The sequence below is a fragment of the Oncorhynchus kisutch genome, linkage group LG17, assembly GCF_002021735.2.
Source record: "Oncorhynchus kisutch isolate 150728-3 linkage group LG17, Okis_V2, whole genome shotgun sequence".
Taxonomy (NCBI): domain Eukaryota; kingdom Metazoa; phylum Chordata; class Actinopteri; order Salmoniformes; family Salmonidae; genus Oncorhynchus; species Oncorhynchus kisutch.
In genome coordinates this window covers 28,360,318-28,386,624 of record NC_034190.2, presented here as the reverse complement: position 1 = coordinate 28,386,624, position 26,307 = coordinate 28,360,318, and the positions used below count along the sequence as shown (strand labels likewise).

At 43.9% G+C, this 26,307-nt stretch overlaps 1 pseudogene; it reads left to right on the top strand.

The window, feature by feature from the left end:
• Positions 1-24,258, top strand: LOC109907121 (solute carrier family 66 member 2-like; annotated as a pseudogene).
• The last annotated feature ends 2,049 nt before the right edge of the window (positions 24,259-26,307 follow it).

Here is a 26,307-nt window from a genome sequence, read left to right as displayed (position 1 = left end):
AACCACCTGCCTCACGAGGAGCCTGCCTGTTACGCGAATGCAGCAACATGTAGTTAAAACTGCAAGCCCATCCAGAGTACTGGGGATTTGAGTCGCTTCGACTAGCCTAGGGACAACTGTAAAGGAAATGTAGAGCGTCGACTTTTAGTTTTCTATACAAATCGTGATCAAGCCAGTAAATCGAAGCTGCTTTTAAATAATATTGCATTCATTTGATTGGTCGACCGACCTGCTGCAAGTTAGAGTTTTCTGGCCGAGGATGTGCTCAATTGTAACATTCAACTTGTTAGATTGTGCTATTCTAACCTCTCATATATTTACATTAGTATCAGTAGCGCCACGTGAATGTTTATTGATACACGATCAACTCGTCATTTCAACTCTGTAGACCCTCTGGATTTCTGCTAAGGTAGACCCTTTGGATTTCTGCTAAAGTAGACTCTCTGGATTTCTGCTAAAGTAGACCCTCTGGATTTCTGCTAAGGTAGACCCTCTGGATTTCTGCTAAGGTAGACCCTCTGGATTTCTGCTAAGGTAGACCCTCTGGATTTCTGCTAAGGTAGACCCTCTGGATTTCTGCTAAGGTAGACCCTCTGGATTTCTGCTAAGGTAGACCCTCTGGATTTCTGCTAAGGTAGACCCTCTGGATTTCTGCTAAGGTAGACCCTTTGGATTTCTGCTAAAGTAGACCCTCTGGATTTCTGCTAAAGTAGACCCTCTGGATTTCTGCTAAGGTAGACCCTCTGGATTTCTGCTAAGGTAGACCCTCTGGATTTCTGCTAAGGTAGACCCTCTGGATTTCTGCTAAGGTAGACCCTCTGGATTTCTGCTAAGGTAGACCCTCTGGATTTCTGCTAAGGTAGACCCTCTGGATTTCTGCTAAGGTAGACCCTCTGGATTTCTGCTAAGGTAGACCCTCTGGATTTCTGCTAAGGTAGACCCTCTGGATTTCTGCTAAGGTAGACCCTCTGGATTTCTGCTAAGGTAGACCCTCTGGATTTCTGCTAAGGTAGACCCTCTGGATTTCTGCTAAGGTAGACCCTCTGGATTTCTGCTAAGGTAGACCCTCTGGATTTCTGCTAAGGTAGACCCTCTGGATTTCTGCTAAGGTAGACCCTCTGGATTTCTGCTAAAGTAGACCCTCTGGATTTCTGCTAAGGTAGACCCTCTGGATTTCTGCTAAGGTAGACCCTCTGGATTTCTGCTAAGGTAGACCCTCTGGATTTCTGCTAAGGTAGACCCTCTGGATTTCTGCTAAGGTAGACCCTCTGGATTTCTGCTAAGGTAGACCCTCTGGATTTCTGCTAAGGTAGACCCTCTGGATTTTTGCTAAGGTAGACCCTCTGGATTTTTGCTAAAGTAGACCCTCTGGATTTTACGCTGAACTGTTCAATAGAACATAATTGATGGACACAGTTCTTCCTGCATTACATCCGAGTTGAAAGAAGGGACTTTTTTTCAATGTCAGGAAGGCATCATTATGTCCCCTTCATTAGTTATTGATCCAGTAGTTGACTGTAAATAAGCATCCAAAGGCACCACTCTATCCACATTCTCTGACTAGGCTTCACCGCATTATCGAAAGGCAAGTGCAGTTCACTAGAACTTTGCACAGCCCTTTGGCACTTTCCATGTTTTGCTGTGCTCTGGTAGACTAGAGAACAGAGAGAGAACATGGAAGATGAGATGTTTGAGCAGCTCATGTATGTCCTGAACCAACTGGTGGCATGGATTGCTGCGGGGGCTATGGTGTTTGGTGGAGTGGTGCCTTTACATCCCCCAGTACAGGGACTTCAGACAGAACGCAGAGGGATTCTCCACCTATGTCTGCCTCTTCCTACTGGTGGCCAACATCCTACGTATACTGTTCAGGTAAGTTTTGCCACAGGTGTGGTACACTTGTTGCATATTATTCCAAATGTGCATTGATGCATGTGAAGGCTGTAGACTAAGTGCATTTTAAAGAACAGACAGATGTCAACTATTTGGCCCTTCAGAATTGACAGTGTTTGACACGGCCTCTCACTGAATAGTCATATGAGTTTGGATAGCACAGTTCTGGTTTGGTGTCAACAAATGCCAATTGTCTCCAGCACGGGAACTTTATTACTGCCCTTGAGCCTGACTAGTCCCTCCCTCCCGGTCTTCTCTTTCCAGGTTTGGGCGCTACTTTGAGACACCACTCCTGTGGCAGAGCATGGTCATGATCGCCACCATGTTGAGCATGCTCGACCTGTGTACCAACGTCCGCGTGCCACCGAACTCCAGACTAAGAAACGTTCATTCACAGGTCAGTATCCTCCTCCCTGGCCTGTCCCTACTCACCTCTTTACACGTGTCTTTAACCTCCCAGTTCCTAGCTCCTCTTTGTGGCTTTATAATCAGTTCATAGCCCCTGTTCGCATTGTGGCGTGAGCTACTGATAATGCTTGGTTTTATCACCAACCTGTAGATCAAACATGCCTTTGACATGTAGAATAAGCTGGCGGGTTTATCTCTGTGAGTGTGTGCAGTTAGATTTAAGTGGTTTTAGCAGTAAATCATATTATGTCACATGTTGGCTCTTCATGACATTTTCTATCTGCAATGTTTGAAACCATTTGCCTACAGAACGCGGCCTTGTACTGTACACCTCTAGTTCATCTTTGTAATAGGAATTTCCAGGTGAACGAAAGAGAAGAGGAGTCACAGATAAACTCAATAAAAAAAAATCTATCCAGTTTATTACAAGTTTGCAAAATGGAGAACAATATCCCGCACTGGAGCAGAGAAGTATCTAACTGGCCTCTTGGAGACAGGCCCTTTATATCCTAATCAGACAGCATCACATGTTCTGTAAACAGCAGCCCGAGAGGCTTGTAGGAAAACAAAAAGGTATTGATTTGTTAGCTGCTGCAGAATCAGTGTCACAAAATACAGTAATAATCAGTGTGTTCTCGGGCCTTGCACCTCCAGTCTGGTGTCAAATACTATCAACAGAGATATGAAAACAATTCAGAATATTCACACTGATGATGCAGGGGGCTATCAATGCTTTGACCCCGAGCTTCACCACACTTTCCCAAACCATCTTGCTGTTCAATGTGTAAATGGATGTTTTGTTTTTTAAAATTGTATTGCTGTGTGTTTTATGTTGTAAATGTGTCTGCAACTTTGTGTGCTGCTATTTTCGGCCAGGTCTCGCTTGTAAAATATATTGTTAATCTCAATGAGACTAATCTGGTGAAAAATAAAATTCACCCGCACCTTGCACAAACAGAAGACTGGTAGATTCATGTGTATTACAGAAAGGGAAAATGTAAAATTCTAAACATGAACATTCTTCTTATTAAATATTGCCATAATAACAGGATGTGGATCATCAATAAAATTAGATTTGATCTGTTGCGGAACCAGAGGGTGCTGGCTGCTGTATCTGGCTCATAATGCCCTTCCTCAGCCTGTTGGTTATATACACTGACTGACTGATCTACACCTGTGTTCCTCTGCCAACGCAATATTAGAACATTAAACTCTCGGTGCTGCACTCATGGGGCCTCAATCCAGAGTTTGGTAACCAATCAAATTGGCAGGATCATGGGAGGTGGGTAAGTTGGTTTGAGATCAGTCAAACTTTTAAACGAACGTGGAGGTTTCATCTCTATCAGACGTAAAACAAATGTTGAAGTTTCAACTCTGGTCAACATTTGAGGTTTCTTCTTTGTCCGACCCAAACGTTGAGGTTTCAACTCTGACTTAAAACAAACATTGAGATTTCAACTCTGTTAATTCCTACAGGGAATTACTTATGGGGGTCGTCCTTTTGAAATCACTAACCGTATGTCAAGAATAAACCTCTCCTCACTTGACACTGTGGGTCAGTTCTGGTCTGTAGCACAAGGTGAAACCAAGCTCTATTTAGGGAAACCTACCTCTCTTTAGGGAAACCTACCTCTCTTTAGGGAAACCAAGCTCTCTTTAGGGAAACCAAGCTCTCTTTAGGGAAACCAAGCTCTCTTTAGGGAAACCTACCTCTCTTTAGGGAAACCTACCTCTCTTTAGGGAAACCTACCTCTCTTTAGGGAAACCTACCTCTCTTTAGGGAAACCAAGCTCTCTTTAGGGAAACCTACCTCTCTTTAGGGAAACCAAGCTCTCTTTAGGGAAACCAAGTTCTCTTTAGGGAAACCAAGCTCTCTTTAGGGAAACCAAGCTCTCTTTAGGGAAACCTACCTCTCTTTAGGGAAACCTACCTCTCTTTAGGGAAACCTACCTCTCTTTAGGGAAACCTACCTCTCTTTAGGGAAACCAAGCTCTCTTTAGGGAAACCTACCTCTCTTTAGGGAAACCAAGCTCTCTTTAGGGAAACCAAGCTCTCTTTAGGGAAACCTACCTCTCTTTAGGGAAACCTACCTCTCTTTAGGGAAACCAAGCTCTCTTTAGGGAAACCTACCTCTCTTTAGGGAAACCTACCTCTCTTTAGGGAAACCAAGCTCTCTTTAGGGAAACCTACCTCTCTTTAGGGAAACCAAGCTCTCTTTTCTCCCTTTCCTCTTATTTTGTTTTGTCTGTAGTAACCGTCACTAAGGAGGAGATCAAAGTCCCTAAGAAGTTCTTTCTGGGTAGGTGCCATCTTTCTCTCTCTGCCATCCAGTCATTCATCTTCCTTCCTCCCTTAAACTCGCTCTTTCTGTCCTTACTACATGGACTTATGTGGCACTCCCTCTGTTATTGCTCCATTTACAGTACTAACTGCCACTAACTCATCAGCATCCTCCTGCATTAACCTGTCATGCATCCTCCTGCACTAACCTGGCATGCATCCTCCTGCATTAACCTGGCATGCATCCTCCTGCGCTAACCTGCCATGCATCCTCCTGCACTAACCTGGCATGCATCCTCCTGCACTAACCTGTCATGCATCCTCCTGCACTAACCTGTCATGCATCCTCCTGCACTAACCTGTCATGCATCCTCCTGCACTAACCTGGCATGCATCCTCCTGCACTAACCTGGCATGCATCCTCCTGCACTAACCTGGCATGCATCCTCCTGCACTAACCTGGCATGCATCCTCCTGCATTAACCTGGCATGCATCCTCCTGCACTAACCTGGCATGCATCCTCCTGCACTAACCTGGCATGCATCCTCCTGCACTAACCTGGCATGCATCCTCCTGCACTAACCTGGCATGCATCCTCATGCACTAACCTGGCATGCATCCTCCTGCACTAACCTGGCATGCATCCTCCTGCACTAACCTGGCATGCATCCTCCTGCACTAACCTGGCATGCATCCTCCTGCACTAACATGGCATGCATACTCCTGCACTAACCTGGCATGCATCCTCCTGCATTAACCTGGCATGCATCCTCCTGCGCTAACCTGCCATGCATCCTCCTGCACTAACCTGGCATGCATCCTCCTGCACTAACCTGTCATGCATCCTCCTGCACTAACCTGTCATGCATCCTCCTGCACTAACCTGTCATGCATCCTCCTGCACTAACCTGGCATGCATCCTCCTGCACTAACCTGGCATGCATCCTCCTGCACTAACCTGGCATGCATCCTCCTGCATTAACCTGGCATGCATCCTCCTGCACTAACCTGGCATGCATCCTCCTGCACTAACCTGGCATGCATCCTCCTGCACTAACCTGGCATGCATCCTCCTGCACTAACCTGGCATGCATCCTCCTGCACTAACCTGGCATGCATCCTCCTGCACTAACCTGGCATGCATCCTCCTGCACTAACATGGCATGCATCCTCCTGCACTAACATGGCATGCACCCTCCTGCACTAACATGGCATGCATCCTCCTGCATTAACCTGGCATGCATACTCCTGCATTAACCTGGCATGCATCCTCCTGCACTAACATGGCATGCACCCTCCTGCACTAACATGGCATGCATCCTCCTGCATTAACCTGGCATGCATACTCCTGCATTAACCTGGCATGCATACTCCTGCATCGCATGTGATCCTTCCTCGTCACATTTGTGATTCATGAAGAACCAATATAGTTGTTATAGTGTTCGCATGGAAGTTCACAATGCATGTTAGCTATAGTCAATAGCTTGAAGTGTGTTGGTGTGTAAAACGCTTTTTATGCTTCTGATATTAGTTTACTATAGCATGCATATGTATTGCAGTGATTGTTCATGGAAATTTAATTTTGCTTCAGTTCGTTGCGATGTCTGATTGTGATGACTCAAATTCTTACTCAGAACATTAAAATGCATGCATTCTAGACTCCTATATATTGATTAACCATGTATTGAGACTATGATTGTTGCTGTTTACTTAATGTTATTAACCGTGAGACTAACTGCTCGGCTATTATGTGGCTAGAAAAGTCATGACTTGACTGTTTCTTGGTTTGAAATGAACTATGCTCAGTGTTTTTTGTTGTTGTTAATAGCGTGACAACAACAATTGTATTAAATGCTGCATGTGAAAGCTAATGTGCACTAACCCACGGCCTCTCCTCTGTGGTCCTGTCTGGTAAAACAACAATGATGATGACTTGGATTCACACCAGCTTGCTGAAGAGGCACAGACAACTCAGATGGGACTGTTAGAGACTGTGGTCTTCCTAGCTCTCTCTTTGTTATTCTACCTCTATCTTTTGCCCTTTGTTTCAACTCCCTCTTGTTACATTATAGCAGCTGAGAGGGGCTGAGGACCAGCTGCTATAATGTTGAGAGAACGGAGTCTCGCAACCTTTCAGTCGCTCAATTGTACCCGTTTCATTGTGCTGAGAACTTTGTTTGTGTGAGTAGCGTGTGATGCCCATCTCATAAATATGGATTTATGGATCTCAATGGATCTCAATGTCGTGTTAAGTTCTAGTTGACACTGCTGCTTTGTACTTGGAGAGCAGTTGCTATCCTCTATGTGAACAGTAGGTGGTGCTGGGAAATAACAAATGCCCACAGTGCCTGTGAAGATGCAGTAATGCTCTGTGTTGTATATTGGCCATAGTCCTCACTGACAGTGATGTAATTTGCCTTCTCAGAACGGCTATCCATCACACTTTATTGGGTTCACTTGTCTTCTCTCTTTGATTGATTATGCATTGTAGAATCCAATGATAGTTGCAGAGAAATGTGCAGACTGTCTGAGATATTCGTTTCAGAAATCAAAAATACATTTTCGCCCTTTATTCAGCCTCTGTGTTTGGAGTTGTGTGTTTCTGATTGGGAACTAGGAGTTAACTGGCGGAGTTGTATCCAACTTCTTCCAACTTATCAAATTGTTTTCCACCCAGCATGATGTTGTTCTACAGCACAACTCCAGTGGTATGGTAAGCTGGCTTTCTTCTCATCACAGGAGAAAAAGCTTCATTCTGACTTCAACTTACCTTGTCAAAAGGGGCTCCCGAGTGTGCAGCGGTCTAAGGCACTGCATCGCAGTCCTAGAGGCGTCACTTCAGACCCTGGTTCGATCCCGAGCTGTATCACAACCGGCCGTGATCGGGAGTCTCATATGGTGGCCCACAATTGGCCCAGCGTTATCCAGGTTAGGGGGAGGTCTTGGCCTTCCATTGTAAATAAGAACTAGTTCTTAACTGACTTGCCTAGTTAAATAATTAAACACATTTTAAAAGCTGCCGTTTTGTGTGCCACATGTACGATCATGGTTCTGGACTGTACATGAAACAGTTGGCACTTGGCAGTGGAACCAGAGTTCAGTTGGCACATTTCTTGGCAGTGGAGCTGGAACCAGAGCCAGGCTGTGTTCTCCTTGGCCTCTGCCTGGCTTTGGGCTGGATCTGGAGCTCAGCCTCTCTGCTTTCCGGGCTCTCTGGATCTCTGTCTCCCAGACCTCCTTCCTCTTCTCTGGTTCTGCCTCTCTCTGCCTCTCTCTTTGCCCCTGCCTCTACCTCCTTGGCCTGTGCGGCCTCTCAGCCGTCTTCCTGGCCTCTCGCAGTCTTTCTGGCAATCCATCACCTCTCTCTGCCAACCTTGATTATCATTGACAGAACTTTTGCTCGTCTGTCTGCTATACACGTATGGGTCTGTTCATCTTTTGATTAATCCAGGAAGAGATTTGAAGGAGAGGCATGTTGTAATCCACTATTGATGAGAGAGGAAAGAGGAATTCCTCAGCCAACAACTCTCTGGCAAACTTCCTAAAGGGCGATTGTCTCAATGTAGTTTGGGAGTAACGGATAGTTCTGACGTCTCCTTATCTTTGTTGGGGTTTCGGGCTTTGAGGTTGGCTACAATTGAGTATTTCAATAACATTTCACCTGCTTTCACTGAAGTTGTAAATGTGAGTGTCAAACTGAGACTGACGAAACAGTATTCTGACACATTACCACTGAAGTGTAATGCGGACCCGTGGAACCAGAATATTTCTGTATATTCCTAACGTTGTTGTGTGTGTTCTGTGCTTGTATTGAACTGTTTGTACATCACAGTACGAACAGAGAACAGAGCTGGCTCCCCTCTGTGGCTCTCTCTCCAGGCTCCATTATCGCGGAAGGTTGTCCAATCAAAAACAATTATGTCCCAATCACTCTGGAGAAGTGCATTAAGCTTCCTCCTTGTGAGTTCAAACCGAGAGCAAACTCTTTCCTCCCTCCCTGCGTCAGTGGACTGTTTCTTTGGAACCTGTTCTGGGTTAAACTGGCTGTGAATTTAGGGTAATGACTTCACAAGACCATTATATCTCTGTCTCCGCCCCTGTCATTTGGTAATGTGTGTTTGTGTATCGTGCGTGCAAGCATGGAGACTGTACCCTGGATCTCAGCATATCTGTTTGTTAAAAATCCTCAAGGTAGTTCTGGTATTATGAAGTTAGTGACTGGTTATGATAGGATCTTAATCTGGTTTATGAGACGGCTGTCAGCCCGATGGGAAGGTTGACTTTAAAGAGATCATTCAGGTTAAGAGAGTACGACGTTTAGGTGTATGAGTAAACCTACGGATTACCTACCCAGGTGGAAGTCAAATGTATTGAGCTGCTCAAACGGCGGTCTAGTTTGGATAATCTTTCTCAGTTTTGTGGTAGTGTTCTACAGACCCAGGGATACATTTTGTTTCACTCTGCATCAAAATTCTAATTAAAATCACATGCTATTGTTTGTCTTCTATTCTGTTCCCTTTTTAGGATGTCTGTTGACAGTTGGACCAGCGAATAGGAGCATTGAGCACTATTTGGCACTACCAGAGATGTGAGGGGAGTTGGTTATTAGGCCTGTGTATTGGTAAAGGGACAGTCAGGGGGGACAGGGACAGTCAGGGGGGACAGGGACAGTCAGGGAGGACAGGGACAGTCAGGGGGGACAGGGACAGTCAGGGGGGACAGGGACAGTCAGGGGGGACAGGGACAGTCAGGGGGGACAGGGACAGTCAGGGGGGACAGGGACAGTCAGGGAGGACAGGGACAGTCAGGGGGGACAGGGACAGTCAGGGAGGACAGGGACAGTCAGGGAGGACAGGGACAGTCAGGGAGGACAGGGACAGTCAGGGAGGACAGGGGCAGCGAACGGGGGCATTGAGAATAGTCTACTTATATAATCTTTTGTTGCTTATTAGTCATCAGTCTCTCCTGTATGGTGTGATTCATTGGAACCCTTCCGATTCACATCCTACTCTCCTCACACACCTTGCTTTGACTTAGCCCCAAAAAGCAGGTTCTTTTTTTTTCTAGACCATTTTTTAGGTAGCTGTTTTCTCTGCATGATTATGGACTATGAATTACATGATTGACAACATGTGATTATGGGAAGTGTAGACCTGGCAGGCTAAACGACACCCTCTAACTAATGTCCTGGGGAGATAAACTACTGCAAAACAATATCTAGCTCTGGCACATGCCTGCCTGCTTACACATTTACCATTGCTCAGTGAGCAGAAAGCGTGTGTGCGTGTTGTGCACGGGCAACAGGGGGTACGTTTTGACATGAAGCCAGCTCTCTCCCCCACACTGTCCCCGTGGTGGACACACACACACACACACACACACAGTGGCACCGTGTCAGAGTAAACAGAGGGATGAAAGAGGAGAGGAGGAGGGGAACGAGAGCACCCCAGGGTAGATGAGTGGCACAGTTGGGTGTCGCACGCTAAGGTACTGCTGTTAACACCTGAAACAATTCTCTTCTATCACTACAAAAATAAATTTCCCTCTAATTTCTTTCACGTTGGGAACCTGGAAGTAACATTTCTATTCTGTGGTGTGTCTGCGGAGGATGGGTTTTAGTACTCCTTTATGTTGTTATCCCCAATACACTCATCTCTGGGCGTACATTTCCTTTAGATCCTGTATACAGGTCAGACTGCTAGCAGGACCCTGATTGGGTGCTTTTTGAGTTGCAGACCATAGACATGATGATCGAACATGCACACCCTGACTCTCACATACACACCAATACACCTGTCTGCAATGCGTATTAGTCAGAAACCCCATGTAAATCTCAGACCAGTTTAACATCAGTATTTCAATAAAATACATGAAATTGACATGTCAAACCTATTAGTTGTTCCACTCTAGAATGCAATCAGTCTCAGGAAGTCAGCAGGACGGGTAATGTAAGGTGTCGTACCTCTTCGTGTGTATCAGAAGGCAATGTGATTATGGAAAAGGGTAGGAAACCAAATCAACCATGTCATTTTAGATGAAAGGGGGATATCTAGTCACTTGTACAACTGAACGTGTTCACCTGAAATGTCTCCCGCATTTAACCCAACCCCTCTGAATCAGAAAGGTGCAAATTGTATGAGTTTGTTCAAATTGCTCACTTATATTTAGTTTCGGTGTGTTGGAGTCGGAATATCAAGGAGCTTGTCTTTTAGATCAGTAGAATCTCTAATTTCATCATGGAGGTAGAGGGTTGTAAAACTCCTATTGAAGATACTGCACAGTGGACCCCCCCCCCCCCCCCCCCCCTCTCGCCACCTCTTCTCCCCCCTCCGTTCAGCGACACCTTAACGTTGTTTAGAGCAGGGTCAGGCTCCTAGAGGTATTAAAATATGTTACGTGCAGCTCAGTGTTGACAGCAGGCATCAATGAAGACAATAAACGCTTGACATTTTGACATAACATTATCCTCAGCACTCCAAACAAGGATGCATCCTCCTCGCTAACCTTCTTATCCGTTCGCTGATCGTGTTTACGATTTGTTTTTGGGTACCTGTATAGGTTAGAGGTCAAAGGTTGAGGCAGAACAATGTGTTGTGGCGGTGCCAGTCTCCGAGCTGAGATGTCACTATAGATTGTATTGCAGTCCTGCAGTTTGTTATCATCTTCATGTTGAATTCATGACTTAAACTCAACTTTGTTGTTTATTTTTTTGTCGTTTATTCCCCTGATGAAAAGGGAACAAAGCAAAAACTAACTTAAGGGAACATTTGGTGAGGCAGAAACATTTTGGAGTAAATCATTCAGGGTTTTCCAAATGCATTTTCCATGCAGCTATGTGTCCTTGTCTCGCGTCACACGCAATGCTTTTATTATGATCTTCTCAAAAGCCAGTGTATTATTATGGAGATAAATCGAGCTGAAAAGGTTAAGAACTGTTAGTTTTATCACTGTTCGTAGTGTCTTACTTGTCTCCTCTCTTTGCATGTGTCTGTCTGCCTCAGACGTTGAATGGAGCCACTTCTGGTCGTGGAGTCGTTTCGTGGACTACATGCAGTGTGTGGTGGCGTAGGCCGCCAGCAGCGTGAACATCACCTACCTGCTGCTGGACTCCTCTGTGTTCGTAGATACCCTGGGCTTCTTGGCTGTCTTCGCTGAGGCCATGCTGGGGACGCCGTGGCTCTACTGTAACTACCAGAACAAGAGTACTGAGGGGATGAGGTGAGGACGAAACGCACACTACAGCCGCCATTCAGTTGTCTTCCCTTTCTCTCACTTGATATTCCCTCTCTTTCATCCCATCTCTTGCTTCCTTACTCTTCATATCCCAGCTGCTGAGCTTCAGTGGTTAATTTAAGCAATAAGGCCCGAGGATGTGTGGTATATGGCCAATATACCACGGCTAAGGGCTGTTCTTATGCGCAGCGTGGAGTGCCTAGACTCAGCCCTTAACCGTGGTATATTGGCCATATATCACAATCCCCCGAGGTGCCTTATTGCTTAAATAAACTGGTTACCAATGTAATTAGAGCAGTAAAAATAAATGTTTTGTCATACCCGTGGTATACGGTCTGATATACCATAGCTTTCAGCCAATCAACATTCAGGGCTCGAACCACCCAGTTTATAATATGAGATCTATTACTTCAAACTGGTCTTTTAATTTTAATCTGCAGACCTGTGTATAAATTCTCTCTCATTTATGGAACACTTAAACACTTGGGTATAATTCACAGACCCGCCTGGGACTGAATTTAGTTCATTCAGTGAAAGGATTTTCTACTAGAAGTGAAGATATTGTTTGGTTTATATGATTTAAACGGATGACTTTGTTTTGAACAGGAAGCCTCCTTAGATTTGTCTTAAGTTGTTGAATTAATTGTCTTTTTACTGCCTTCATTCCTCCAGCGATTAAATCCTTAGGCAGGATTCACACTGAGACAATGAAATCCATTTAAAACATGAACCTTCATTGTTAATGCTCCATTCTAATGCTGTTATCATCATCATAATGATTATGGAGATGTTCAATAATACAAGCTTTAGTGCCGTTGCTGTCATTTAGTTTTGTGGCTCTGTTCTCCGTGTTCTTATTGTGAGTCATGCAGTAGTGACTAGTCATGACCAACACACATACACACACACACACACACACACACACATGTACACACACACACACACATGTACACACACAATTGAAATAGTCTCTGAATGACCACGCATCAGACTAATATGGGCAAAATAATATCACTAAAAATAGAAAGATTGAGTAGCTCATTACCATATTGATTATCAAGGACACATAATAACAAATATACCTTTTTTTATCAAATAATCAATTGGTTAAGCCAAACCTCAGAACATGCCATGCCAGTCAGGTCCAGAGATGGTTAATGACAACAGAACTGCATCCCAAATTGCACCCTATTCCCTATTGTCGTGTCTTTGGCTATGCTGGATTAAGTGCTATGACATGCAATTCTATAAAATCCTTTCTCTTTAATTAATATTACCTGATTGAGCTAATCATGTAAATGTAATTAACTAGAAAGTCGGGGCACCACAAGAGCTGTTATCTTCCGAATAAACTCTGAAAGACCTAGTAATATTTTACATCAATAGCAGTCAATATTAATCGTCACCTTATTTCAGTCTCATCTGAAAGGTGTAAATTCTTGATTGGACGGAGCCGACAATTTCTGGTTACACAAAGGAAAGTGGGTTGGGTGTGAGTGAAAGAGCGGGAAGACTGAGGAACAAAGGGAGAAGCCATGCTATGGTAAATACAGTATCTTATGCATTCTAAATTACCTCCCTGTATCTGGGAAAGTCTACACATTCTAGTTATGTCGTCCTGTCATCAGTCATAATGTCTCAGATGACAACCGTACTGACATCATATTCATTAAGTACCAACGCATATTTTCAACTGGTTCTATTACCGAAATATGGTTCCTTTCCCCTCACTTGTTTGATGTTCCCAGACTCTCTGTTTAACAAAGGCTATTCAAGAGTCCTTCAGTAGAGTCAAGAGAGAGAGAGGGGAGAAAGGTATTTATGGGGTGGTCATAAACCTTACCCACAGGCCAAAGTCATGACACTATATAGTGCACTACTTTTGACCATGGCCCATTAGGGAAAAGGGTGCCATTTGTGACAAAGAGGAGGGCTACTGGGGACCAATAGGTGACCCAACATGGCTGCTATAATGGTGGATGTTGGCTGGGGGAAGAGATTATAGGGGAGGCTGGTCTACAGGAAGTGAATGCTGATCTGTCTTGTCATGGTTTGATGGGAAATTAAGTTGAAAGTTGATGTCAATATAGTCCTTCATTTCTATAGCTACAGTACTGCTTCAAATCATGTATTTACTTCAAGGCTGCCAAGTCAACCCCATTTTCTGCTGTGTGCACACACCTGTGCCTGGCTCTGTGTCTGTGCCTGGCTCTGTGTCTGTGCCTGGCCCCGTGTCCTGTCCCCAGTACAAACAGACTCCGTGAAGAGCAGATCTCAGTGTGGCGTTATCTGCTCAGCAGTGGCTCTGCCTGTTCTGTCCTGCTCCCTCTCTCTCTCTGCCTGCTCTGCTCTGTTAGGTGTCTGTACTTCGTCCGCCCCCTCTCTCTCCCACTGTTTTGTACCTGTTCAGGCAGTTTATGGACTGGGGTTTATGGTAGGCTGTTGCTAGGTTACTTTACCTCTGCACTCGATCCTGTATTTGTTTTAAGGGGATGAATGAGAGTTCTGATTAGCTGAATGACCTTGAGGAGAAAATGTTTGTTCTAAAGCTCCATTGTCAAACTAAGCTCCAAGGTCAAAACAAGCTCCATGGTCAAAGACAATGAATGAATTTGAATTTGAGGCTTAACTACAGGGCTGTGTGAACTGTTTGAAGATGAAACTCTGTTCCACAGTAAATTACGAAACACATAATGATAATCCTGCTGCATGTATCCCCTGTGGCCACTTCAGATGAGAGGTATTATGTTGTGAATATTTCCTGGTGTGGTGATTTAGTGTGAGGTTGGTTTGACCAGTGGTTTTGGAGACTGCTCTATGTAGTGTGTGTGTGTGGCTGCCCCTCTCAGCCTCTCTGTGTGTAGAAATGATGGCACTTTGTTCTAGGTGTGCTGGCATAACACCAGTCTCCAGCGGTGTGTGGGTGTGCATGCGTCTGTGTGTAGCGGGGCAGCAATGAACACAAACTGACGGGAGAAGTCGAACCAATGACGTTAATGTCTATGAGTAGAACAGAGTGTGTTTTGATGTTATGTTCAGAGACTGGTCCAGACTGGGGTGGGGAAAGCGAGGCGGGGGAGACTGGGGTGGGGGGGAGCGAGGCGGTGGGGAGTGGGGGGGCGAGGCGGGGGAGACTGGGGTAGGGGGGTGAGGCGGGGGAGACTGGTGGTGGGGGAGAGCGAGGCAGGGGAGACTGGGGTGCTGGTGTCTGGGCCCCTGGCCTGAGATTCAGGTAATGAAACATGGAGGGACAGGTTCTGCAGACCACCTACTGACTGACTGCCCTTATAAGTCCTCTCTGTATATACTGTTTCACACGGACAGATAGCACTCTGGGAGACTTCCTTATTTAGCCTGCCGTCTGACTGTTTGACCAATAAATCAATTCAGTATACAAGTCTCTGTCTGCATTCAACAACACTACATCACTACCTTGTCAGACTAGTCTGCGACAACTTGTCTAAGCAGAAACATAACCCCCCCCCCCCCCCCCCCCCCGTCTTTGGAGCTGCTGATTACCTGATGAAATGCAGAGCGTCTTTCATCCTCCACCACATCCGATACATACTCTTTATTTAACCTCCTAGTCAGTCTTCTGTAAGTGGCTGGGGACTTCTAGAATCATCTCCCAGGTATGTTCTGACTCCATCCCCGACCTCCCGGCATTCTCTCTGAGTGCGTGTCCCAAATGGCACCCCATTCCCTATATAGATGGGCTTTGGTCAAAAGTAGTGCACTACATAGGGTGCCCTTTGGGACGTAGACAGTCAGCAGGAGGACTGATAAAACACTCAAACCAGCTTTCACATCATTACACACTGGGCTGGCCCAAACTGTATGTCAGCACTCTGAGAGAAAATAAAGAAATGTTGCTCCTCTTCCCCAGGACTAACAAGTTTTGTACCTTGGAGGGGGAGGATGGAGGGAGAGAAAGATGCAAGGGGGAGGGGGAGTATGAGTAGATGCAGGGTAAGGTTATTAAAAAGTTTGTTACAACTGAAAGGGCTAAATGGGAGCTAGGTGGTGGGAGGTGAAGATGGAGACATGAATAATGTAGAAGATTTGACAGGTCCCACTCCTCCTTCTCCCCTCATCCTGTGGGTGCGAGCTATTAGACAGACTGCGATGGGGGCTGTGTTTGGGTTGAGGGGTGAACCTGTTACCCTGTAATGAGCCTGAAGATAATTACCTCCAAACCCTTCTGAATATCTGCTAAGTGGCTTCTGATGGAGAATAGTCTTCTTACTTTGAAGCCAGCATTGTGGCCTCAATGCATCAAATCTTCATCAATGGGGCGGGAGGGTGGCCTAGTGGTTAGAGCGTTGGACTAGTAACCGGAAGGTTGCAAGTTCAAATCCCTGAGCTGACAAGGTACAAATCTGTCGTTCTGAACAGGCAGTTAACCCACTGTTCCTAGGCCGTCATTGAAAATAAGAATTTGTTCTTAACTGACTTGCCAGGTTAAATAAAGGTTAAAAAAATAAATACAATAAAAAACATTAATTTCATTTGTATGGATCATTGAACATGTTACCTTGCCAATAACATTGATAAAGTGTCAGACAAATTACATTGGCAGTATTGGCAGTGTAGTCAATACTAGGCTTAGGCGGTATCCAGATTGTCATACCTTCATACCGACCTTGTGCCATACAGGGATATTCGGTAATACTAGCACTGAACACAAGGGAAGCTGTTTTCAAACCCATCTTAAATCCGAAGGTTAACAATGATTTTGATTTAAAGGATCCCCATTAGCCGACGCCAATGGAGACAGCTAGTCTTACTGGGGTCCGACACAATGTTTTTAAATGTGTGTGTGCATCTATCAGTTACACATGCATGTCAGTACATACACACAACAAGTAGGGCACATGGGGGAGAGATGTTGTGCCACAATGTGTTTTTTTAATTTGTTTAAAAAAAAACAGGTTTGCTGTTCACTTGCGCTATATAAGATGGAATGGAGCTCCATGCACTCATGGCTCCGTATAATACTGGACGTTTCCTGGAATGCTAACAAGTACATGTAAAATCCCATAGAGAATGCTAACTAAATGCTAACAAGCACATTGAAAACATTTTATACAGTTTCTGACCTAAACTATGTAAGTAACTCAAAAATGCTACTCGCGGTTTGCTGCACGCACAAAACAGGAGGGGATCTTCTGCTGTTACCAACCGAATGCTGGATTTTGGAAGAAGCTAACCACTTAGCTAGATAGCTAACTAGCTTGTAAATTAGAAAACAAAAGCACATTTTTAGACAATTAAATTGATAGTTATAAGATATCTAACTGGTAAATGTGTAGTTGTGAATTCCATACTGTAACTAGGTCACCTGGTGCATGCTGCACAACAGTGAGTCACTCACACGGCTCCGGTCTTCGTGTTCATCGTCATCGTCTGGCATCCAATTTTGCATTACAGCTTCCAACTAAACTATAGTATAAATCCATTACACTTTGGGATACAAAAGGGGGAAAAACAGCTTAGACTATTCTGGGAAGGCTTTCCACTAGATGTTGGAACATTGCTGTGGGGACTTGCTTCCATTCAGCCACGAGGATTAGTGAGGTCGGCAGTGATGTTGAACAATTAGGCCTGGCTCGCAGTCGGAGTTCCAATTCATCCCAAACGTGTTCGATGGAGTTGAGGTCAGGGCTCCGTGCAGGCCAGTCAAGTTCTTACACTCCGATCTCGACAAACAATTTCTGTATGGATGCTTTGTGCACGGGGGCATTGCCATGCTGAAACAGGAAAGCCTTCCCCAAACTCTTGCCACAGGAAGCAGAGAATCGTCTAGAATGTCATTGTATACTGTAGCGGTAAGATTACCCTACACGGTATACCGCCCAGGCCTAGTCAATACTAGACATTCATGTATGGTTATGACCCAATCATTATAACCTCACAGATACAGTATAATATTCATAGGATGTATATTGGATTTATTATGGATTCATTTATTAGGCCTAGTACTGCATACCATAATGGAATATGGCATCAGTGTATTTGCTTAGGGCAGAAACTCATTCCCTGTAACGCCTAGAAATTTTTTGTCTGAATAATTATTTTTAATTTTAAACGTACACCGCAACCATACAACACCGTACCCAGGTTTTCCCTTGACACCAATTAGATTAGGCTTCCCCCCCTCAGCCTCTCCATCTCCCTCACCTTTTAATGAATGCGTTTCTATTCAGATTAGCGAAAGTCCTGACGTGTCAGGTTTGACTCTGGCACTCAGAGCAGAGGGCCCTACTCCAAAATGTCACGACACAAGGCAGGTTGTATTAAGAAGAGCAGATGAAGGATGCCTCTGCTTTCAGAAAGGACTGTTGTTGCGGTAGGCAGTTATTGTAAACACTTCTGAAGGCTGAGTGCTGTTAGCTAACTGTGTTTGTGCCTCAGTCATTACCTTCCGTCCTTGTCTTCAGTACGAAGCCTGGGGTGACAAACACAGAGGAGAGAGGGCAGGTGGAAGAGGAGTAGCTGAGGCTACTGTCAGTCTATAGTGCTTCATCCATAATCACCAACACTCTGTCAAGGCTTTTCTCGTTTTAAAAACAAACTGAGTAGAGCAGAGTTCCTGGGAACCCAGCTTGCCATGAAACTTTACGTTTACCCATTATAATAAGCAATGCTGTTTTCTTCATCTAAGAAGGGGGTTGTCAAAGCTGTGTTTGCACAGGAGACAACATGCACAGAGAGGCCTCCTGCTGTACCACTACTGTGACTGTTAGTGTTTTACTCCCCTATCTGCTCAGTGACACCGAGAGGAGGGACCACATCTCACCCTAAAGTAGGGCTCTCCATCACTGTTCCTGGAGAGCTACTGTCCTGTAGGTTTTCGCTCCAACCCTAACCTAGCGTACGTGATTCTAATATTTAGCTGAATCAGTTAGTTACAGCTGGGGTTGGAGCGAAAACCTACAGGAAGGTAGCTCTCCAGGAACAGGGTTGATGAGCTCTGCCCTAAAGAAACACTCTCGTCACAAACTCAAATCCAGAAGCGTTGAGGTGGCAAATGAACTTGAAGGAATTCCAGTAATCTTTCCTTTTTAAAAGTTTGTTTTGGAAATAGTGGGTCAGTATCCCCATCTGAAACTGTTTGGTCTGTTATTGTGTTAATCTTTTCCCATGATTCCCATGATGTCTATTTCTGTCAGGATTAAGGCAGTGTCCGAATGCCTCTAGTTGTGTTCTAAATAGTAAACTTTTTTGGTATGCGAAAATAGAACGTTTTATAGTGTGACATTTTTAAAATGTAGTAGGCTTTAAATTCCTGGATGTCATACTCGTTTTGACTTTTCATCTAGTAGAAATCACTGTACACTAAGGAAGAAAAAAACATGTTTTCAGACCCACGTGTGTTTGACAACAGCTGATAATCAGTTGATAACTAGATTAGAGGTCGACTGATTATGATTTTTCAACACCGATACCAATTATTGGAGGACCAAAAAAAGCCGATACCGATTAATCGGACAATTTATTTTTGTTGATAAAAAAAAAAAAAGTATTATTATTCTCGTTTTTATTATTTGTAATAATGACAATTACAACAATACTGAATGAACACTTCTTTTACCTTAATATAAAATCTAAAATTTAGCCTCAAATAAATAATGAAATGTTCAATTTGGTTTAAATAATGCAAAAACAAAGTGTTGGAGAAGAAAGTAAAAGTGCAATATGTACCATGTAAAAAAGCTAACGTTTCAGTTCCTTGCTCAGAACATGAGAACATATGAAAGCTGGTGGTTCCTTTTAACATGAGTCTTCAATATTCCCAGGTAAGAAGATTTAGGTTGTAGTTATTATAGGAATTATAGGACTATTTCTCTCTATACCATTTGTATTTCATATACCTTTGACTATTGGATGTTCTTATAGGCACTTTATTATTGCCAGTGTAACAGTATAGCTTCCGTCCCTCTCTTCGCCCCTACCTGGGCTCGAACCAGGAACACATCGACAACAGCCACCCTCGAAGCATTGTTACACATCTCTCCACAAAAGCTGCGGCCCTTGCAGAGCAAGGGGAACAACTACTCCAAGTCTCAGAGCGAGTGACGTCACCTATTGAAACGCTATTAGCGCGCACCCCGCAAACTAGCTAGCCATTTCACATCGGTTACACCAGCCTAATCTCGGGAGTTGATAGGCTTGAAGTCATAAACAGCTCAATGCTTGAAGCATTGCGAAGAGCTGCTGAAAAATGCACAAAAATGCTGTTTGAATGAATGCTTACGAGCCTGATGCTGCCTACCATCGCTCAGTCAGACTGCTCTATCAAATATCAAATCATAGACTTAATTATAACATAATAACACACAAAAATACGAGCCTTTGGTCATTGATATGGTCGAATCTGGAAACTATCATTTAGAAAACAAAACGTTTATTCTTTCAGTGAAATACGGAACCGTTACGTATTTTATCTAACGGGTGGCATCCCTAAGTCTAAATATTACTGTTACATTGTACAACCTTCAATGTAATGTCTTAATTATGTACAATTCTGGCAAATGAATTACGGTCTTTGTTAGGAATAAATGGACTTCACACAGTTCGCAACGAGCCAGGCGGCCAAAACTGCTGCATATACCCTGACTGCTTGCACGGAATGCAAGAGAAGTGACATAATTTCCTTAATTATAAGAAATTCATGTTAGCAGGCAATATTAACTAAATATGCAGGTTTAAAAAATATATACTTGTGTATTGATTTTAAAGAAAGGCATTGATGTTTATGGTTAGGTTTGGTGCAACGACAGTGTTAAATCATCACCTGTTTGGCGAAGTAGGCTGTGATTCGATGAGAAATTAACAGGCACCGCATCAATTAGATGCAACGCAGGACACGCTAGATAACCACACACGGTTGATGATATTACTAGTTTACCTAGTGATTATGTTAAGATTGATTGTTTTTTATAAGATAAGTTTAATGCTAGCTAGCAACTTACCTTGGCTTCTTGCTGCCCTCGCGTAACAGGTAGTCAGCCTGCCATGCAGGCTCCTCGTGGAGTGCAATGTAAGGCAGGTGGTTAGAGCGTTGGACTAGTAACCGGAAGTTTGCAAAAACGAATCCCTGTTCTGACAAGGTATAAATCTGTTGTTCTGCCCCTGAACGAGGCAGTTAACCTACCGTTCCTAGGCAGTCATTGTAAATAAGAATGTGTTCTTAACTAACTTGCCGAGTTAAATAAAGGTCAAATAAAAAAATAAAACTTGCTTAGTTAAATAAAGGTGTAAAAAAAAGAAAGTTTTAAATCGGTGTCCAGAAAATACCGATTTCCAATTGTTATGAAAACTTGAAATCGACCCTAATTAATCGGCCATTCCGATGAATCGGTCGACCTCTAAACTAGATAAGAGGACAGGCTGTAGCAAAACGAACGAATGAATGGCGGGAAACAACGCAATTGTGCATTTGGTGACGCATTCTCAGTATAGATGAGCATGTTAATTTGTTGCTTACTGCATGCATTTGTAATAAATAGTATGTAGTATGATTAGTACACAGTATGTAGTTTTAGTATGTTTTAAGCAAGACATGTTTTGTACACAGCCACTGTCTCTAGCTCTGCCAACATTGAAATTCTGTTTATCACCCTCTCTGTTCTCTCGCCTCCCTCACTCCCTGCAGTATAAAGGTGGTGATGATGTGGACGAGTGGGGACACCTTTAAGACGGGTTACTTCCTGCTGACCGAGGCTCCTGTCCAGTTCTGGACCTGTGGTCTGCTGCAGGTGGGAGTGGACATTACCATTCTCTTCCAGGTGTACTACTACAGCCGCTACCCGCAGAAACCCGTCTCACACAGTGCGTCACACACAAACCAGCACCAAGGCACTCTGACACCCCTAACACACACATCGTTATCAGTCGGTCATGTCGCACACAGTTTCAGTGTAACTTTTCCTGAAGAATTCCTGCTGAATGACACTTACTACGTTTTTTTTTCAAAACAGATGGGACGCCCAGTTATGTGTATGTGGTGCATATGGTTATACAAATATATCCCTAAGAATGTATCCCTGTATACGAATATGCCTAAGCATACATCCAAAATCTACATTGCAATCATGCACAGTGTGTGTATGGATGAACACGTGGACCAGCTTTCCTGTCCATAGACCTGCATGAAAAACCTTCAGACTCCCAAAGGGCTGGTTACCCAGCCAGTGATAACAATGTACAACCCATCATCAAAATAACTAACAGCAACCTCACTGAATGTACAAGGGAATTTAAAATCGACATTTAGAATCTACATTTCATTTAGATAGCTATTTCTTCGGTCTCAGTGGATTGATGCTGGTCAGTTCTCCACTGGTCTGGTCTGTCTGACTCGGGCCTCTTCTGATCTGGTCTGGTTGGAAGATGACCTGCTGCTGCTTGTAGGAAAATTCACAAGATGGATTCAGCTGAAAGCAATTGAAAACTTCATTTTTTGTAAAACCGCTAAGGCTGTCAGGGCCAGGTTCCTGGGAGCCCAACATGTTTCCTTCAGATGACTCCTAGGAAAAGGTTGAAGACTCAGTGGTTCAGTGGATCACTATGTTGCTGGTATTACTGACAGTAAGGGAGTCAGTGGAGGGAGGGCTGGAAGTCTCAACTTGAGGAAATTGTGTGAAACAAATCTATATTACGTTTGTTATGCTACTGTTTTAATTTCAATGAGTAGCAACCACGTTGCTAGGCCAGGGAACTGGAGGCCCTTTGTTATGGAAACAACAAAGCATCAGGAAGGACATTAAGTATAAACCTTCTGCCTCTAGCACCATTTATACCTGGTTCTAACATGAGTCCTTTGTCCTGATCTTACCAGACAGGTGTGTGTGGATGTGTGTTAGCACCAGGTATAAACAAGGCTTCTGAGGACTGTTTGCTGGTCTGTGGACACTTCATCTTTAGTCTCCTCTCCTCCCTGCTCCTCTCAGCCTCAAGCACATCTAGAAACCTTAAATGTTTTTAAATGTGATCTTTTTAATTCATTTATTTATTTATATATTTATTCAGCTGTTAAGTGTTTTCGATATCTGCTTTGGGTGGGAACAGTGGCTGAATCAGGAATCAGTCAAGGGTGGCCAAATCTTACCCTGCCGAGGGCTGGTGTGGGTGCAGGGTTTTGTTCTAGCCAAGCAGTAAGTGTGTCCAGACCACTTGGTATGTTTGACCATAAGGTAAGTAGAATCTCTCTGGGTGTAACCAAGACTATACCAGCGCTACAGCTGTTATACTCACCTCTGGACTGCTGGCTAAAACGTAGTTGTTGGTTGTGTCCAAAATGACGTCCTATTCCTTGTTTATTGCTCTACTTTTGGACCAAGTAGTGCAGTGTACAGGGAATAGGGTGCCATTTCAGACGCAGATTGAGTTTCACGCTGGATATTGTATTTATTTTTATTTAACCTTTTATTTAACTAGGCAAGTCAGTTAAGAACAAATTCCTATTTACAATGACGGCCTACTCCAGCCAGACCTGGATGACGCCCTCTGGGACTCCCAATCACGGCAGAATGTGCACAGCCTGGATGGTAAACTCTAGCTGGTAAACTTTCTTTTAATCACTGGTGATTCATATTTGTTTTGTTATCTATCTTTTTATAGTCCTGAAATGCCAATATAATCACAAACCTTGTACACTTGCCCTTTTGTCAAGCTCTTTTTCATGGTGATGATGGGTGCATGTCAAATGGTGATAGTTGTTGTAATTGTATGAAGAAGTTGTGCACCTAGTGACCTCTGGCTGTGTCTTATCAACAGGGCAGAAATGGCCTCAACCCCTCTCACTGTTCCAAATGTTTGTCATGTTAAGTTTTATTAGTGGTTATTCAGTTTTAGTTGTTCATGGGTAAAACTGACAAACCTTTCCTCTGTGTAGAATGTAGACGCTTATAAAACAATGCCAAACCTTCAATCCTTAATTGTTTTTACTAGTTTTAGGTCAGGATTCAAGCTAAGGCATGTTATAGTGCAGCTCAATGGACTGCCGACAATGCCCCTTTTAAAGGCAATTTTACACTTAAGCCGATGTTCGCAGTGCATACCATGAATGCTGTCCTGCGAATGCGGGGGAAATTGCCTTTTAAAATACGCATTGTCGGCTGCCCAGTGCAGTGCTCTGGAAGGCACCTTGTACTGAATCAAAGCCTCAGTTTATGTACCAAAAATATATATTTTTTGTATGGCTATCAAAATTGTATGTTTATCAAACCCTTTTGTGTTATGAAAAAATGTGCATTTTTATATTTGATTCTTTATTTATTTTTTACAACGATATTAATTTTTTTTTTCCATGGAATGGCCAGTTCTTTCTATAGAATTGCCAGTTCTTCATCAATAGACACATTTACGGTGCATTCGGAAAGTTTTCAGACCCTTTGACTTGTTCCACATTTGTTATTAAGTTACAGCCTTAGTCTAAACTGTATTACATTGTTTTGTTCCCCTCATCAATCTACACACAATACCCCATAATGACAAAGCAAAAACAGGTTTTTAGAAATTTTAGCACATTTACATAAGTATTCAGACCCTTCTAGTCAGTACTTTGTTGAAGCACCTTTGGCAGCGATTGGTCTTCTTGGGTATGACGCTACAAGCTTGGCACACCTGTATTTGGGGAGTTTCTCCCACTCTTTGCAAATCCTCTCAAGCTCTGTCAAGTCAGATGGGGAGTGTAGCAGTACAGCTATTTTCAAGTCTCTCCAGAGATGTTCGATCAGGGTTCAAGTCCGGGCTTTGGCTGGGCCACTCAAGGGGATTGAGACTTGCCTCGAAGCCACTCCTGCATTGTTTTGGCTGTGTGCTTAGGGTCGTTGTCCTGTTGGAAGGTGAACCTTCTCCCCAGTCTGAAGTCCTGAGCGCTCTTCATCAAGGATCTCTCTGTACTTTGCTTCGTTTATCTTTCCTTCAATCCTGACTAGTCTCCCAGTCAGTGTCGCTAAAAAATATCCCCACAGCATGATGCTGCCACCACCATGCGTCACTGTAGGGATGGTGCCAGGTTTCCTCCAAAAGTGACACTTGGCATTCAGGCCAAATAGTTCAATCTTGGTTTCAAAAGACCAGAGCATGTGGTTTCTCATGGTCTGAAAGTCCTTTCGGTACCTTTTGGCAAACTCCAAGCGGGCTATCACGTGCCTTTTACTGAGGAGTGGCTTCCGTCTGGCCACTCTACCATAAAGGCCTAATTGGTAGAATGCTGCAGAGATGGTTGTCCTTCTGGAAGATTCTCCCATATCCACAGAGGAACTCTGGAGCTCTGTCAATGACCATCAGGTTCTTGGTCACCTCCCTGACCAAGGCCCTTCTCCCCTGATTCCTCAGTTTGACTGGGCGGCCAGCTCTAGGAAGAAACTTGTTGGTTCCAAACATTTTTTGGTACCCTTCCCCAAATCTGTGCCTTGACACAATCCTGTCTCAGAGCTATACAGACAATTCCTTCGAAATCATGGCTTGGTTTTTCTCTGACATCCACTGTCAACTATGGGACCTTATATAGACAGGTGTACCTTTCCAAACCATGTCCAATCAAGTTGAAGAAACATCTCAAGATCGACCACTGCGCCACTCAGGTCTTTGATCAAAGGCATCACAGTGCTAACTGTGCCACTAGAGTTTCTGGGTTCGATTCCAGGCTCTGTCGCAGCCGGCCGCGACCGGGAGATCCATGGGGCGGCGTACAATTGGCCCAACGTCGTCCGGAATAGGGGAGGGTTTGGCCGGCAGGGATGTCCTTGTCCCTTCGCGGACTAGCGACTCCTGTGGCGTGCCGGGCGCAGTGCATGTTGACACAGTCACCAGGTGCACGGTGTTTCCTCCAACACATTGGTCCAGCTGGCTTCCGGGTTAAGTGGGCATTGTGAAGAGGCAGTGAGGCTTTGTTGGGTTGTGTTTTGGAGGGCACACGGCTCTCGACCTTCGCCTCTCCCGTATTGGAGTTGCAGCAATGAGACAAGACTGTAACTACTAATTGGATACCACAAAATTGGGGAGAAAAGGGGGTACAAATGAAAAAATATATATATTTATTATAATAATAAAAGATTGATCAATGAAAACCGGATGCAACTGAGCTCAATTTCGAGTTTTCATAGCAAATGTTCTGAATACTTATGTAAATAAGGTATTTCTGTTTATTTGCAAACATTTATAAAGCCTGTTATCGCTTTGTCATTATGGAGTATTGTGAGTAGATTGATGAGGGAAAAACATTTATTTAATCCATTTTAGAATAAGGCTGGAATGTAACAAAATGGGGAAAAATGGAAAAAAATGGAAAGGGGTCTGAATAGCTTCCGAATGCACTGTAAATCAACCTCACTATGGTCCGTCTTATACTGTTACTTGTTGTCGTTAGCCCATATGGGGTAATAATGTTAAAAAGCCAATATTCATGAAAGCTCTGTGGCGCTGTCATTAAAGACCAATGTAAAAAGGTGTATCCTACTGTTCTTTGTGTAAATGTATTA